The 15,905-nt window shown below is 56.4% G+C and overlaps 1 protein-coding gene across 12 annotated transcripts in view; it reads right to left on the bottom strand.

Moving 5' to 3' along the window:
- Positions 1 to 15,905, bottom strand: part of EPB41L1 (erythrocyte membrane protein band 4.1 like 1) — a 67,271-nt gene that overhangs the window by 33,822 nt on the left and 17,544 nt on the right. The window contains exon 1 of one of the 12 annotated variants that reach the window (XM_039383839.1): positions 2,537 to 2,608. The exons of the other annotated variants lie outside the window; for them this stretch is intronic. The gene's annotated coding sequence lies outside the window, so the exon portion shown is untranslated. Of the gene's footprint in view, positions 1 to 2,536; positions 2,609 to 15,905 lie in introns of those variants that run through there. 12 annotated transcript variants of the gene reach the window in all.

Raw genomic sequence — 15,905 nt, 5'->3', positions numbered from 1 at the left:
ATCAGGGCTCTGCCAGCACTGCCACTCACCCCAATGCTACTGGCAGCCAGGGGGCTCAGGGCTGGCTGGCACTGAAGGTCAGCACCAGCCTGGCAGCACCAAGCCCCTGGGGATGGTGGCACCAGCCCCTAGAGCTCTGGCCAGCAGTAGGATGCTGCCACCCTCCATGGAAGCCTGGTCATCTGCTCCCGGGGCTGTGGGAGGACACCAAGGCCAACATGACCACCAGCACCCCAACTGTCCCTTGTGCCAGGCTGGGAGTGTTCAGCACCCTGAGGGCACCTGCAGGCTCTGAAGGGACCTGAGATTCACAGTGAGGCAACCACTGCAACCTGCCTCAGCCCCTTCTCCCCACTTTTTTCCCCATGGCCTTTTCTGTGGCATTCAAGAGCTCCAGAAGCAGATGTTGGTTATCATGGGAGCAGCTCTGTGGCTCAGACAGGAGCTGCCCCTGATGTGGAGGTGGCAAGCAAACCTCAGACAGCACGCAGCAGCCGTGGAGTGTTGCCCATCACACAGCACCTTCTGGATGCAGAACTCAGCTTCTGCTGCCCACCCTATGCAGGAGACTCTGGTGTGGGGGACCATGGGTTGAGAAAGGACACAGGTCCCAGCGTGCTGCCAAAGGGATAGTTTCATTGACGATTTCCACCACAAACCTTTAAAAGAGATATACACCACAACTGCAGCGAACTGGGTAGAGACAAGTAGAGATGCTGTCCCAAATAATTTTTTTCTAAATATTTCCCACAGAAGGAGCAGGACCCAATTCCGTTGGGTGCCAGCCTTTACCAGGCTGTCCCAGCCCTTCCCAGTACCTAGCCTTTCTCGTGCACGTCCCCTCGGGAGTGCAGCCAAGGCTGGAGCAGCTCCCATGCTGAGGCTGGCAGCTGCCTGGCAGTAGCTGGAGAAGGCAGGAGGCAGCGGACACCGTCCCCCCAGACCCTTCCCTGTGCAGGATGATGGCCGAAGGGTTCCTCGGCACCCACTGGCCCCAGTGCCATGCACCCAGTTTTCAGCAAGGCCACGTTTTCAGCACAAGCCCAGTTTCCAGCAAGGGCTGGCTCAATTCTGCTGCCGCTGGACCCCTATGGACTGGGGGTTGTTCTCCAAAGGGGAAATGGCTGGAGCTGAAAGGAGCTCCAGGCTACTGGAACAGGCACGTGGGAATGGCAACTGCAAAGAAAGCCTTAGCAGGATCAGAGGCAGACCTGCTGATCAAGCCTGGAATCTCCTCCCCTCATCTCCCTGCCTGCTCCTCCTTCCCTTGGTGTTTTCCTCTTCTTCCCCCTTCAAGCCAGAGTATGGATTCACAGCTTTCCCAAATGCTCTGCCCCAGCACATCCTGCCTCCAGCGTCCAAAACGCTCCCCACTCAGGACCTTCCCTTCCCTGCCACCTCCAAGCTGGTTTTGCTGCAGCCTGCTCTCCCCTTCCCCTGCCCAGTCACTCCCAGTTGCCAGGATGGTTTCCAGGGCTGACCATCCCCCTTTGCTACTTGGCTCTGTTTCCCCCCCACTATCTGCCGAGGCTGCTGCCCATCCCTGAAGTTTAACCTCTGGACCATCACAGTCCTGAGCAGATCCTAGCTCCATGCTGAGTGCCTGAATGGGGCCTTGCAGGCTCTAGCATAACTAGGGTGCACAGAGCTGGATGACACCCCAGCACCCTCCTGCCTCACCACCACTGAGGGCCCATAGGGCTGATCCTGGCAGCAAAGCTCCCCACTGTGCTGTGGGACAGATGGCTGCTGCAGAGACGGACGGAGATGAGGAGCACCCTGCAGGGGTGGCAGTGGCTGTGTGACAAAGGTCAGGGGGTCCAGGTACTTGCCAGCCCCCAAGGACAGAGGTGCTCACCAGGGCTGTGGAACCCAGCACCCCTGATGAGGCAGGGGCTGAGCTGGCAGGGGACAGGCAGGATAGGAGCACAGGCAGTGCCTTGCAGCCATCCTGGAAACCTGAGAGGAGCCTGGCGAGGAGTCCTGGGGATCCTCTGGGGACACAGAAAGAGCAAACAGGGAAAATAGCCCCAAAGTCCTGGCAATATATGGCACCCTGAGCCCCACTGCCCCTACTGAGCCCTGCTGCCAACCTGAGCCCCGCTGCCCCCCAGCACTTATCCCCTGGCACAGGACGTGCAAATCCCCAAAATGCTCTGCAGCGAAGCGAAGCTCTCCTGTGCTGCTCTGCAGCAGGGCCAGAGAATCACATGAGCTGTTTATGGTGAAGCAGGGGGATCAGAAACAGAGAGTATCCCCAGCTCCTGAAGAACGAACCCCACTTATCCTCACCGGTGACTGGCAGAGGCAGAGATCTGCAGTGCCCTGAGTGGTTTCCCAGCTGTAAAATGCCCTGTCATAGAACCACTAAGTTTGGAAAAGACCGCTTAGAGCAAGTCCAATCATCTCCCCTCCCAGGCTCCACGACTCGCACCCCACCCAGCTCTCCCCAGGGCACCCACTGCTGGCTAAAGCCCAGAGCATCAGCAGCAGTGCCGAGCATTGTGCAGTGGCCGTGTCCGTGGTGGGGCCCTACCTTGGTGCAAGCTCCCCATGGCTCCAGCATGGCTCATCCTGCTGGGCTGTGCTGCATCCGAGGCAGTGCTTTATACAGAGCCGCCTCTTCCCGCCCCCCCCCTCCCCCGCAGTGACGGATGGATGTGCACTGCAGCCGCAGCTGGGCTGGGAGCTGGGCTGCCTTCCCAGCCCTCTGCCAGGCTCCCCACTCCCAGGCATTCTGGGCCTGCACCAGTGCCCTTGGCATGGTGGGAGGGTCCCACTGGGATGCTGGCACCAGCCCCATCACCTCCCTTGCCTGCAAACACCTGACTCATCCCAGGCCAGGCACCAGATTGCGCTCCTGCAAGGATCCTTCCCCGTGTATGCCCTGGCAGGGAAGGAGAGCTCAGCTCCTCCATGGGAACTGGATCCACTGTACATCTTCGCCCCAAGTTAACCTGGCACAGTCCTGCATCCCACTCATCCCTTCCATGGGTCTTGTGGCAGCAAACACTGTGACCCTCCAAACCACGTCCCCAAGCACCGTGTTAGCACCAGTCTGCTCTGAGATGTCCCAGAAGCGGGGGCTCAACAAAAGCTCTTTCATCAGCCCTGTCCAGGGGGAAGTGCCAAGTGTGACACCCAGCACATCCCTGTCTCCTGGGCACGAAGCTCCTCATCCCTCCTTTGTCCCCTGGAAGGGACAACACCACAGAGCAAGCACTGGGACCACGCACTGCAGGGGTGCTCATACCCTGCAACACAGCAGCACAGGAGGTCCAGGAAGCCCAGCACTGACCCTGCTGTGCAGAGGGAATGATCCTGCCATCAGCAGGCAGCGGGGACAGCCAGAGCACAGGCAGGAACACCCACAGGGACACTGGCCAGACAGCAGGTGCTGCCCAACACCCCGGACCCAGGTAGCCCATGGGGGCTGGCAGGGGCTGGGTTATGTTGACCAGGTGTGGGTAGCCTGCTGGGAGCAGCAGTGTCCAGGTAGGACCCACCACAGTGTAGTTTGGACACATACTGATGGAAACTCCCAGGCACACCAAGCCATCAAGAACCACAGGGGAAGAAGCACAAGCCAGACAAAGTCTGGGGACTTGCTGGGAGGGGCTCCCGGCAGGCTCCGGCTGTCAGGATACAGTCACCCCACCCGTGCGGGTGACAGTGCCGGATGCAGAGGGAGAAACCGCCGTTCAGCCCCAACTGCCCAGCTGCTCATCAGTATGAGCTCTCCAAGCAGTACCCATGGGTTGGGATGCTCAAGGACTGTCCCCTCACCCAAGAACATCTGCCCCGGGGGAACCAGATGGGCAGGGACTAGGTCAGAGCCTCGAGGGACCTCCCCATGAGCCCTCCTCAGGGCTGGTCACCTTGCACAGGGACTCCTGAGCCACTGAACTGGGACAGCCCAGGGGGATCTCACTCTGAAACACAGAAATCTGCAGCAAGGAAGAATCAGTAATCCCATAATTCCCAGCAAGCTCCCCTCCTCTGAAATCATTGCCTGGTCTGTTTGCACCCTAACCGGATACCCCGACCTTGGCAGTACAATCCCCATGAGTTCGGCAGGCCAGGGACCAGTGGGGCTTGCAGCTTCCCTGGCCTCTGCAGCTCCCATGGGAGCAGCACTCACGAATGCCCCTGTAAGGGACTCCCAGCGTCGGCAGCCTAAGTGTCCTCAGTGGCATTTCCAGCCCTGAATCTCCCCCTTACCCCCTCTCCATGAGGGTGAAGCCATAGGGGTTTGGGGCTGGGGGCTATCAGTTCTTGGCTGCTCTCCACTGTTCAGGGCTGACATCACCCATCTCTGAGCATCCACAACTGAACAGCAACCCTGAGCTGGTTCCATCAGGCAGCCTAAGGAAAACAAGGGCAGGAAGGATTTTCCCTCCATCCCTGGCAAGAAGCAATGATGGCTCAGGCCCTGTGGTGTCAGAGTGGGAGGGACCCACTGCATCCACTACCAACTAACTGCGGAAGTGCCTACAGAAATGCCCTTCTTGGCTTCAAAATCTTCACGGAAAGGGTGGTCAGTCACTGGCACACCAGGAGTCACCATCCCTGAAGGGATTTAAAAGACACATTAGGCATTTGGGAACATGGTTTAGTGGTGGTCTTTGCAGTACTGGCTCAATGATTTTAAAAGCTCCTTTCTAACCTCAGTGGTTCCATGACTAGTGAGACCCACAGGGTGCAAATGGATTGGGGAGACCTGAACAGCAACAGGTTTCAAAGAGGGTCCTGCTGGCACTTGGGCCCTGTGGCATCAGTGCTTGTTCTAAGCCCATCGAGGACCCCACTGCACTGTGCTGAACCCCATGCACACTGCCCAGGCCACTAGGCTGTGCTCAGGGGACTGGATCACAGGCTGAGTGAGGTTGGAGGCACTTCTGGAGGTCACCCTGCCCAGTCCCTGCTCCCTCAGGGCCACCCAGAGCCAGCTGCCCAGGATGTGCCCAGGCGGCTTTCGAGTCTCTCCACAGTTGAAGACTCCACCACCTCCCTGAGCACCTGCACCAGTGCTCAGCCACCCTCACAGTGGAAAAGTGTGTCCTGATGCTCAGAGGGCCCCTCCTGTGTGTCAGTTCGTGCCCATGGCCCCTGGGTCTGTCCCTGGGCACTGCTGAGCAGAGCCTGGCTCCACCCTCTTGGCAGAAGCCTGTCAGTGGCCAAGGATGGCACATTCTGCTGGGAGCAGGGGAAGGTCACCCCATGGACAAGCTCCCTCACTTATCTAAGGAGAAACAAATTAACCCCTCTCAGGGTGGCACAGGCTAACTCAGGTAGCACATCAGAGGGAGAGACAGAGCCCAAGAGATCTTCATCTGCGTTTCAGTGCAGGATTCGGGCCAGCATAAAGATATCAGCCACAGGACCACCCCCAGAAGAGCCCCCAAAACTGCTGTCGTGCCAGTGGGCTCAGCAAGGACCCAGCTAATGCCTGAGTTATCCCATGGAGATGTGGCTCGTGGCCTGAGCCTGATCCTGCACCTCTTCACCCAACAAAAAAACCACACCAAAGTGCCTCCTGGCACAGGGAGCAGTTTGAGGACTCCAGACTCGCGCCCCCCCTGCCAGAGAGATGCCCCCTAAGCAAGCACTGAGCCAAGTTCCTGCAAAGACAGTGCTGTTGGAGAGTCCCTCCTTGCTCCTGCTGACCCCATGACACGGTTTCCTCATATCCTTGTGATCCTACCCAGTATAGGAGGGGACCATCTGCATCCTCCACTGCCGCCTGGAGCACGATTTGGTGACTCAGGCAGGGAAACGGAGCCAGCTCCCTTGGACTACAGTGGGACACAGCTCAAGTCCTGGAAGAGGTCACGGCTAAGCTGGGCCTAGGTTTTAGTTCAGCATTCCAATAAGTCCTTGGATCCCAGTGAAGGATGCTGTGGGGGTGGAGGGGCACCGGTCTCATCCCTCCCACCACCACCTTGGCAAAGCTGGCTGCCAAGTATTCTTTTGGAGGCATTCGGGAACCTGGAGGAAGGCAGGGTGGTGGCTGCTGCACAGAGCAGTTCAAGCTACAAGCTGATTCAACATTTCTTCCATCCCAGATAGAGCCTCTGATTTCAAGCATCAACATGTTTCTGATTATTTGGTAGAAATTGAGCTGAGGTGGGGGAAGGGGAGGGCTGGCAAAGCCAATTCCGGCACTGGAAAGGTGGGAAAATCAATTGAAAAATATCATCCGAACTGGGCACATAGCACTGGGCACATCCCAGCACTGGATGTTGGTATTTGGGACCGGCCTCATCCCGCATCCAGCTGCCTCTTTTGGCCTGGCAGCCCCCTGAGAGGGCATGGAAGGACAGGCATAGGGGAAAACATGTCATTAATCCTCAAGGGTTTAAATCCAGGTGAGGGTTCATCATTCCTCATAACCTCCTGCCATCAGAGGCACCTGCTGGCACCCTAGTCACATGGGGACACCATGGCCACGTGTGCTCCTAATGCCCTCCCCAGTCCAAGCAGGAGGAGGGAGGATTTGAAGGGTCAGGGGCTATGGCATGGCACAGCTGATCTATGCCCAAAACAGTCTTTTCCCAAAACACCCTATTTGGACCACGTGTCCCTGTCAACATCAGCTCAGCTCCGTCCTTGGCACCTACCTCAAACCAAGCATTGGAGGGGCTGTTATTTGAATATTTGTTGAGTTTAACCCAGTTCCCCACTTTTGGGATGCCTGGCTCATGCTTTCTGAACACCTAAAGACACCAATGCAGGCTTCCCTCTGGTTTCTCCCCATTTGACCCTCTCTCAGCCACAAGGAGCATTTGTTGGTGAGAGGGGACCAACAGCACCCCTGTGGCTACACAGCCATGAGCCCTATCCCCACTGGTGACAGACTGAAGCAGAATCAGGACCCTAAAAAACCCCAGAGTGTCCCCACATGGTACCGAATAACAAAAGCACGCACAACACAGCACATCCTGGGATTACACATCCCACTAAGGAGCCAAGTCAGGGGCACAGACCCACAGGACAAGGTTGGTTCCACTAGGACAGGAACACCAGGGAGCCTGGTTGTCTTTCAGCAGCGATTAGCCCTGCCCAGGCTGCTTTCCCTGCCTGATTTCTATTCAGGATGTATACATAATGTATGTTTTACACACATCAGTGCAGTGTCACTATCCTGCACCCAGTGCTCCCTGCACCCTCACTTCAGCCGGTCTGAGTCCCAAAGCCACCCTGAGCCCAGTCTCCAGAGGTGCCCACAGTGCCCAGCACTGCAGTGCCTACTCCCACACCTGAGTCCTAAAATACATGTGTGGCCCAGCTGCTGCAGGGAAACTGGAACTTGGAAATTTCCATCCTCTGAAGTATCTCGCAGATACGCAAAAGAATCGACAAGGTGTCAAAGGAGCTTGAACAAGTCACAGGGCTGAGCAGGAGCCAAGAATAGCATCCAGGAGCCTGGGCTACAGGCGCTGGGAAGGGCCACAGCGTGGGCGGCCAGATCCACACCTCAGGCTGCCCCAAAGCAGCCTTGGTGGAGACAGAGGGCAAGAGGTTCACAGACTTGAACAACCTTTCCTACCCGGCTCTGGCTCAACTCTGCTAAGAAAATACTTCACCAGTCTCACTTCCGTACAAATTTACAGCAATAGCATTTGTGTCCCCACAGAACTGGTGAGAATCCAGCCTTTGGCAACCAAGTGCCTGGACACTATGGACACCCAAACTGGGGACAAACTGAAAACTCCTCAATGACTTGCAAAATGCAACACAAAAAACCCCCCACCATCAGGTTTCAGTTTGCTGCAGGACACATGGTCTGCAAAAGTCCTTCAGAAGGAAAGCAGGGGCTGGATTCTGGGATTCTATGATTCACAGTTGTGCCAGATGTGCTGGGTCATCCCTGGAAAAGGGAGGGAGGAGACCCTCACCTTCAATGAGAATTACAGAAACACCTGCTCAATCAGGAGCCCCCAGCTCCTGAGATGCCTCCCTCTGGGAGGGATGTCACCTCATCCTCCTGCCAGGTCGGGTCAGGGCATGGCATGGGCTGCCTGTGCCTGAAGCAGCATGTCATGAGCTTCCAGGAGGTCCAGCCAAGCAGGGATGATGCTCTCACGTTAGGACAGTGATGGCTGGGTGCAGCCAACAGCTTGTCAAGGTGCCAGGGCACCAAACCCTGTGCCCAGGTGCTGCCAGGGAGGGGACCAACAGCTGGAGCTTCCTTTGCAAGCTGAGAACATCTCTCCAGCTCAGGGCTGACATACCTGACAGTTAGACTTAGGAAATGCTGATGAGGGAAAACATATTCTCTCCCTCCTCCCACACTGCCCTCCTTCCAGACCATTAATCCCAGCCCTGCACCAGCCCGTGGCTGTCTTGCGGCGCTGCTGTGAATCATCATAAGCCACACACTGACTCACAGGTGAGGCTCTGGATGCAGCTGATGCGGGAGCCCCGGGCCCTGCAACCTCCTACAAGGGAGTTCTGCCAACCTCATCCAGCCACCACCAGCCCCCCCATGCCTCTGCGAGCCCCGGGGGGGCAGCAGCAGCAGCCCCCCACTGTGAAGGGATATGATGCTTCAAAAGATCATTTAAAGGACTCAGCTCAACAAAGGGAGCAGCTCCACCCATACCGGCCTGACAAGCCTTTAATAGTGACTGTGATGGAGAGGAGAGTGGGATAAGTCTCCTCTCCCAGGGCCACAGAGATCTTTGAAGGCTGGAGCACCTCTGCTATGGACACAGGCTGAAAGGGCTGTCAGTGTTCAGCCTGGAGAAGAGAAGGCTGTGGGGAGACCTTAAATCACCTTCCAATAACAAAAAGGGGCTTATAAAAAACAGGGGGAGAGACTTTTTACATGGAGAAATAATGATAGGACAAGGAGCAACTGTTTCAAACTAAAAGAAGAGAGATTTAGATTGGATGTTAGGGAGAAATTCTTCCCTGTGAAGGTGGTGAGGCCCTGGCACAGGTTGCCCAGAGAAGCTGTGGCTGCCCCATCCCTGGAAGTGTTCAAGGCCAGCTTGGATGGGGCTTGGAGCAACCCGGTCTAGTGGAAGGTGGCCCTGTCCATTGCAGTGGGTTCCAAACAAGATGAGCTCTAAGGTCCCTTCCAACCCAAACCATTCTGTGGTTCTGCAATTCCTCTCACACACAGTCACCTGCACCAGGGCTTTATCCTCATCCCATTAGAGAGGTGTTCTCCATCATCTCACCAAACCTCCTTCCCCCTAGTTTTGGGCTGTGGTTGTCCCTGTCTTGAGCAGCCAGGGCAGAGCTCCTTCTGCTTTCCCACTATTTCAAGCTTCACAGCTCCCCACTGTCCCCAGGCCACCATGACTCCTCCACAGTACCAACCCTGCAGTTCCAGTATCAGTGGCAGCTCAGCCTTACCCGGAGAAGGCAACACTCAGGGTGGGTCACTCAGCCCAGGACAACAGCTCTCTGTAGCCACCATCCAATCAGCAGGACCTGCCTCCACCCCAATGGGGAAGTGCCTGCTTGGGTCCATCAGGTTCCAGCCTTGGTCCTTCCCAGTGGTGATGTGGAGGCCCTCGAGAGCAGCAGACCTCCAGAGCCAGTGCAGCACGGCAAAGCTGCTCAGGGAGGTCCCTGCAGCCCCTGTGCCAGGCCCAGCAGCTCTTCTCGGCTCAGCCTGAAAGAGCAGAACCCAGCAGGCAGAGGCAGCTGGGCACAGAGCGCTGCTGGGCTCAAACCGGATGCATTTGGTTCCTCCTCCTGCCTTCAGTGTCTTGGCTGTTCCCTGAGGGTCTGATCTACCTGCCCTTGCTGCCTGTAGCTGGATGGACCTTGGGGTTCACTTCTCCTCTCAGCCTGGCTCCTGCAGGTCCTTCTTAGCTGGGACAGCACAGCTTTGGGATCGCAGCACCAAGATTTATCGTCTGGTGCAAAACTTTCTCACACCCCTCATCCCTACACACTTGCCTCAAGCCCCCTCTCTACATCCCACTGTTTTCTCTTTGTTCCTCAAGTCAGTCACACTGACAGATGTTTCAGCCTCCAGGTCTTTTTCCAGACAGTCACAATTTCTTCTGATGTTCTTCATTTACAGTAAAGCAGTTTGCCTCCAATTCCTACACACCTGGCTCCTCTGCCCAGCAAACACACATGCACACAACAGGAAGGACTGAAGCACAAGAGCACGGGCACCCTGCAGGCAGGACTCAATTCCTACAGGAGCACTGGGGTGCTGGGAGAAGCTTTATTGCTCCCCTGATACCATCAACCACCTCATCCCATCCTCCCTGCAGCCACAAGGCGCTTGCAGGCATCGTCCCTCTGTACCTCCGTGAGCCTCACACCACACGTCCATCCATGTCCCCCCTTGCACACATGCAGTCTGACAAGCCCCACTGCCCCAACTCACCCTTTGCCCATCACCTCCAAGCCTGCTATCTCCCAACTCTTTGCCAGGAGCGGTTGAAAAGGAGATGTCAGACTAACAGAACACAATGTTCTTCTGCCCAGCAGGACGATATGAGCTCAAGAACATCCCAGTAGCAACATGAAGGATAGTGTGAGCAGTCCGTCTTCACCTGACACCTTTCTTCCCAGCCTGTGAGTGGGCTTTTCACTGGCCCAGGTGAGCTGTGCCACCTTGTCCTGCCAACCACCCCACGGCTGTCCCACCCCATGGCAGCACAGTACCAGGAGGAGCCAGCTCCTCACCAAGTCCTGTGTTCAGTTCTGGGCCCTTCACTTCGATAAAGACATTGAGAGGCTGGAGTTTGTCCAGAGAAGGGAGACAGAGCTGGGGAAGGGTTGGGAGCACAAGCCGGATGAGAAGCCAGTTGAGGGAGCTGGAGGGGCTCAGCCTGGAGAAAAGGGGGCTCGGGGGGACCTCTACACTCTCTACAACTCCCTGACAGAAGGGTGGAGCCAGGTGGGGGTTGGGCTCTGCTCCCAGTGAATAAGTGACAGGACAAGAGGACACAGCCCCAAGTTGTGCCATCGGAGGTTCAGGTTGAACATCAGGTTGAACATTCCATAAAGAATTTCTTCATAGAAAGGGTGGTCAGGCATTGGAAAGGGCCTGCCCAGGGAAGTAGTGGAGTCACCATCCTTGGAGGTGTTCAAGGAATGACTGGACGCAGCACTCAGCGCTCTGGGCTGGGTGACAAGGTGGTGATCAGTCAAAGATTGAACTTGATGATCTTGGAGGTCTTTTCCAACCTTAATGATTCTGTAATTAAAGTAGGGAAGAGCAATGAGGTCTGAACCTGCCAGTGGACTGACCATGGGAGGCTGTTCTCAGCAGAGACACATCCACTCCTGTCCCTCTTGCACAGGTGATGGGCCTAGTCCAGAGCCTGCCTGGCCATGGAGGGCAGGAAGGGCTCATCCAGGCTGTCTGGATCAGTCCGTTCCTGGGGAGAGTCCCTTAATTCACTGTAGAGCTTTGATAGTGACTTCAGACACTTTTGTCCAAACAGGTGGTTGCTCTCCAGCCCCAAGCCAGCCTGGCAAGCTCAGGCGGTTGAGCTGGTATGTTCAGCTCCACTGACCAGACCTGGAGTTCCCGATGGATGCCAAGCTGGTGAAAAGGAGCCAAATCCAGGGCTGAGGCAGCCACTGAGCACCACTGAAGCAGACAGTGGCTCATCACTGACACAGAGTATGACAGCCAGGCTGGAGCTGCCCAGTGAAGAATTGGGTCAACTCGGGAAAAAAAGGAAAGCAAAGACACCAAAGATGGGATGATCCTGTGGGAACACACTCAAATGAGTGCAGTGGTCCTGTGTAACACCTCCACAAGCTTTGGAATCCACCACATGGAAGGAGCCGGCAGTGTGAGGCTACCCCACCTCCCTGCGTGGGGCTGGTGAAGCTGCTCTGCTGCAGCCAGTTCAGCCTTAACTGACAAGTGTTCAATCCTTGTTTGGGCAATTATGTATTTATATTATGTCAGCAGTTGCCAACAGCCCAGACATCTGCTTGCTCATCATGCCCAAGTCAGGCATCGCAGAGACATCTGACCCCAGAGCAGGATGCTGGCCTTCTGCACACACAGCTGACAGGCAGTAAAGTGCCTCTCTTCACAAATGCTCTGCGTTCCCCTGGCATCTCCTGTGGGGGATGGACAGTGACCTACTGCCCACGGTGCCATCCCCTGCTCCAGAGTTAATAAAGTAGCCTGAGCTTATTTCACAAAACTACACCCTGGGAGTTGAGATCAGAATCCCTGCGGCTCCAGAGGCATTGTGCCGCATGTCAAAAATGAATCAGGAGAAAGCTGGAGGGGGGAAAAAGAAGCCAACAAGTTGACGGGAGTTGTCCCTTGAGTTAGCCTGGAGTCAGGCAGAGATGGCAACTCACCACCACTTAGCTCGGCTGGCAGCACCGAGAGCAGCTGAGGCAGAGTCTGTCCTGAGAGACCCAACCCTCCTTCCAGTTTGCTCCCGCTGCGCTCTGGCCCCAGCCCTTTTGGCACCAGGAAAAAACAGGGAAGAGGAGCATGACCTCTGCTGTATCCCAAGGGGACAGAACTGAGGTGCCTCCTCCTCCTCCAAGCCTGCCAGAATGCAAAGGCGGAGCATTCTCCTTCCTGCTCCCCTTTGCACAGCAGGACACAGTCCTTTTGCAAGACCTAGGAAATTTGGGGCCATTTTGAACAAGGTTTTGAATGACGCGCCCCAGCTGAGTAAATAGGTTCAGGAACAAGTTGCTGTGACTCCTTGGAAGCCAAGAAACACCTTCCACAACCTCACTAACGTGGAAAGCAAGATCTCGTAGCAGGTGAGCCAGGAGAGCAGTGATTCAGCCCCTGCTAACAGCCTGTGCCTCTCCACATGGAAGGGCAGCCCAGACACCATGCGACTGTGAGATGAAAGAGCCAGGGCACGCTGCAGCTTCCAGTCCCCCTGTCCCCTGGTTTCTCTCCCTGCACCCACAGGCTCCCCTGGAGCACATGGGATGGGACCAGCAGCACTGCCACAGCATGTCATGTGCCACCACTGAGCCTGGGTGCCGCAACATCATCCTCAGGGCAGAGCACAGCCTGCCTGCTTAGTGCTCTGGGGACTTCTCCACCTTCCCTGGCACCCATGGGTCCCTCCAGTCTCACCTGCATTCCCCTAAAGAAGCCAAGCCTTATTGATGCCCTCAGCACCGCCAGGGCCTTGCCTGCACCTGCCCAGCTCAGCCAGGGCAGCAACTTCGGAGTCCCAGGAGGTGCCATGGGGTTGATGCTATTCCAGAGCTCTCCATTTTCAGTCCAATTGCCTCACACTTCAGCTCCTTCCCTGTGACACCCACTTGGTAGTACAAGCAGAAGTGTCTCCCTGTCACCAGTGGTGGAAAACCATCCCCTGCTCCCAGGTAGAGCCTTGGCTCCCTGAGAGCCATCCCTGCTGCTCACCAATCCCCTCCCTGACTGGGGACACTGCCATGCAGCACCTTTTTGCCAGTACAGCCACACCAGCCTGCAGGTTCACAGGGACCCCAAAACTCATCCCAGACCACAGGATCTCACCAGCAGTGTGGCAGCTCTGCCACTCAGGAGTAACAGGCGCATCAAGGACAGATCCTCATGGCAGGATCTGACAGCAGCCCCTGTGCCTGAAATCATACAGTGCATTGCTCTGGGAGAGAACCCAGGCAGGTCTGGAAGTCCACTGAGGCTTCTTGCACAGAAAAAGGCTGCCCAGCTTGTCGCCTCTGTCACTCCAGGCAGCCCTGTAAAGCCAGGAATGTGCCTCCTCCAGACAAACACCGACCTTTCAAAAGGAATGCAGAGTTAGGAGCACACCAGGAGTGGAGAGATTTATGATCCTATGCTGCATCTGGGGCTTCAGCTCTTCCAGCAAAGTCCAGCAAGAAGCACTGGCTGGACAGGAGAAGGCCTGGTAGAGCAGGTTGCTCAACACTCAGCGCTCAACATCCTCCAATGCAATGGTACATGATGAACCAGCCCTGTGGAGGCACTGAAGGTTTTAAGCCACCACTCAGAGCAACCTCCCTGTCCGCCAGCCCCCAAGCAGCCACCAACAGCTCCTTCCCTTGCTGTGGGATGTCGTCTGAACCAAGGACTCTCCAAGTGCCTTATGAACACCTATCCTTGGGAAAGTCATAAAGAAACAGGACCCAAGACCACAACATACCCAGACAGGGTTGCGGTTGCCCTGAGGGACAGCTCCAAGCAGGGACACATGAGCAGTGCAGCCATTGACACTTCCCCAAACCCTTCTGCACCACCCAGCCCTCCCATATTAGCCTCAACGTCCTGTCCCAACATAACCACTGCCTAAGGAGGACCGAAGGCATCCAGGCTTCAACAGCACAACTGCCCCGGAGGGGAAACAGGCTCCCACAGCATTCCACAGCCACACTCACAGCTCCCAGCCCAGTTGCAGGGAGTCTCAGGGTGCAGGAGCCTTGAGGCTCCCACTTTTGGCCCTTCTTCCCAGAACCAGGCAGAAAAGCAGCGCTGAGGTAGAAGCCTCAAACAGGAGTCAACAGAGCTTCAAGACACCTTCCTTCCTCAGGGAAAGGTGTTGGTGATCTTGGGCAGAGAAACTCCAAATCAAGGTTTGCGATACCCAGAGATACCCTAGGGTGCTCTTCTGCCCCAGGACAGTGTGGTGCAGGCAGTAGGAGCTCCCATTATACTGCCTGGGAGGATGTGGGCAATGCTGGAGCAGGCAAGGAGCGGTTCAGGAAGGGATGCAGGCAGGGATGTGCTGGGAATGGTACCCAGAAAGCTCCACCTCTGCCGGTTGCTTAGCGACCAGCATCCCTCAGGAGCCACCTCGCCCTCATGTCCCTGCCAGCAGCACCAGCTCTGCTGTATCAGCTCTGGCAGCAGACATGAGCCCAGAAACCACTACCTAGTACCCACCAGCTACCCCCTTCCCACTAAAGCACTGGAACCTGGTTCCACCGGGAATGTGCTCCGCTCAGTCTGTCCCTGCTCCCCACTGGGCCCCATGGCTCAGCCCCAGGCCCACCTCGGAACAAAGGCCTTCAGGAAAGGGAGCAACGCTTTTAGATGAGAAAGACCTCCCACTCCAGATCCAACTGCTGCTTTCACAGGCTGATAAGTGCTAGATAGGGAAAGGAAAAGGACGCATGGAAATGCCTTCATGCCATTTGAGCACACCTCAAGCAGCCAGCCCAGTTGACTGAGAATGAGCATAGAATCCCAGAATGGTTTGGGTTGGAAAGGACCTTAAACATCATTCAGTTCCACCCCTCTGCCACGGGCAGGGACACCTTCCACTAGACTAGGTTGCTCCAAGCCCCGTCCAACCTGGCCTTGAACACCTCCAGGCATGGGGCAGCCACAGCTTCTCTGGGCAACCTGTGCCAGGGCCTCACCATCCTCACACGGAAAAATTTCTTTCCAATATCCAGTCTAAATCTCTGGCATTCTGGGAAGCCATTCCCCCTTGTCCTGTCACTCCAGGCCCTTGTCCAAAGTCCCTCTCCAGCACTCTTGGAGCCCCTTTAGGCACTGGAAGGGACTCTAAGGTCCTGCTGGAGCCTTCTCTTCTCCAGGCTGGACAGCATGTTTCCATTGCAGAAGTGCTCCAGCTCCTGGAGCATCTTATTAGCCTCCTTTGGACTCACTCTAACAGCTCCACGTCCTACTGCTCCAGGTGGGGTCTCACCAAAGCAGAGCAGAGGGACAGAATGGCTGGGTCCTGTCCAGCCTCTCATCCATCAGCCCCCCCAAGTCCATCTCCTCAGGGCTGCCCTCAATCCACTCTCCTCCCAGCCTGTATTTGTGCTTGGGATTGCCCCAACGCAGGAGCTTGCCCTTGGCCTTGTTGAACCTGTTGGCCTGCCCAGGTGCCTTCCCTCCAGCCCGTGACCGCCCCCACAGCTCCGTGTCATCGGCAAACTGGCCAAGGGCGCATCGATCCCACTGCCCGTGTCACCGACAGAGAATCAAACAGCACCAGTGCCAACAC

Source organism: Pipra filicauda, unplaced genomic scaffold (assembly GCF_003945595.2).
Source record: "Pipra filicauda isolate LSUMZ 115617 unplaced genomic scaffold, ASM394559v2 scaffold327_size997775_pilon, whole genome shotgun sequence".
Taxonomy (NCBI): Eukaryota; Metazoa; Chordata; class Aves; order Passeriformes; family Pipridae; genus Pipra; species Pipra filicauda.
The sequence above is the reverse complement of the archived record's forward strand: the minus strand, read 5'-3'. Positions and strand labels throughout refer to the sequence as shown.